The sequence below is a fragment of the Glycine soja genome, chromosome 1 (assembly GCF_004193775.1).
Source record: "Glycine soja cultivar W05 chromosome 1, ASM419377v2, whole genome shotgun sequence".
In the NCBI taxonomy this organism is placed as follows: Eukaryota; Viridiplantae; Streptophyta; class Magnoliopsida; order Fabales; family Fabaceae; genus Glycine; species Glycine soja.
In genome coordinates, this window is record NC_041002.1 from 30,636,860 (window position 1) to 30,637,528 (window position 669).

A 669-nucleotide genomic window follows, 5' to 3' on the forward strand; every position below is an offset into this window, starting at 1 on the left:
GACAGGTGCAAATTTTTTATTCATGGTCAGTTGGGTTACCAGGTTAACCAAGGCATCTAGTTTACCTTCAAGCTTCTTAGTCTCAGCTGATGAAGATGAATTCGTGGCTACTTCATGCACTCCTCTAATGACAATAGCATCATTTCTGGCACTAAATTGCTGGGAGTTTGAAGCCATCTTCTCAATTAAATTTCTGGCTTCAACAGGGGTCATGTCTCCAAGGGCTCCACCATTGGCAGCATCTATCATACTTCTCTCCATGTTACTAAGTCCTTCATAAAAATATTGGAGGAGAAGCTGCCCAGAAATCTGGTGGTGAGGGCAACAGGCACATAGTTTCTTAAATCTTTCCCAGTATTCATATAAGCTCTCTCCAGTGAGTTGTCTAATGCCTGAAATATCCTTTCTAATGGTCATGGTCCTGGAAGCAGGGAAATTTTTTTCTAAGAATACTCTCTTGAGGTCATCCCAGCTCGTGATGGACCTTGGAGCAAGGTAATATAACCAGTCCTTTGCCACTCCCTCTAAAGAATGAGGAAAGCCCTTTAGAAATATGTGATCCTCTTGGACATCTGGTGGTTTCATGGTGGAGCAGACAATATGGAATTCTTTCAGATGTTTGTGCGGGTCTTCACCTGCAAGGCCATGAAACTTTGGAAGCAAATGGAT

At 42.6% G+C, this 669-nt stretch overlaps 1 non-coding gene across 1 annotated transcript; it reads left to right on the top strand.

The window, feature by feature from the left end:
- Positions 1 to 307: 307 nt before the first annotated feature.
- Positions 308 to 414, top strand: LOC114368827. The gene has a single exon (XR_003657430.1). It is a non-coding gene; the product is annotated as a small nucleolar RNA R71 (small nucleolar RNA).
- The last annotated feature ends 255 nt before the right edge of the window (positions 415 to 669 follow it).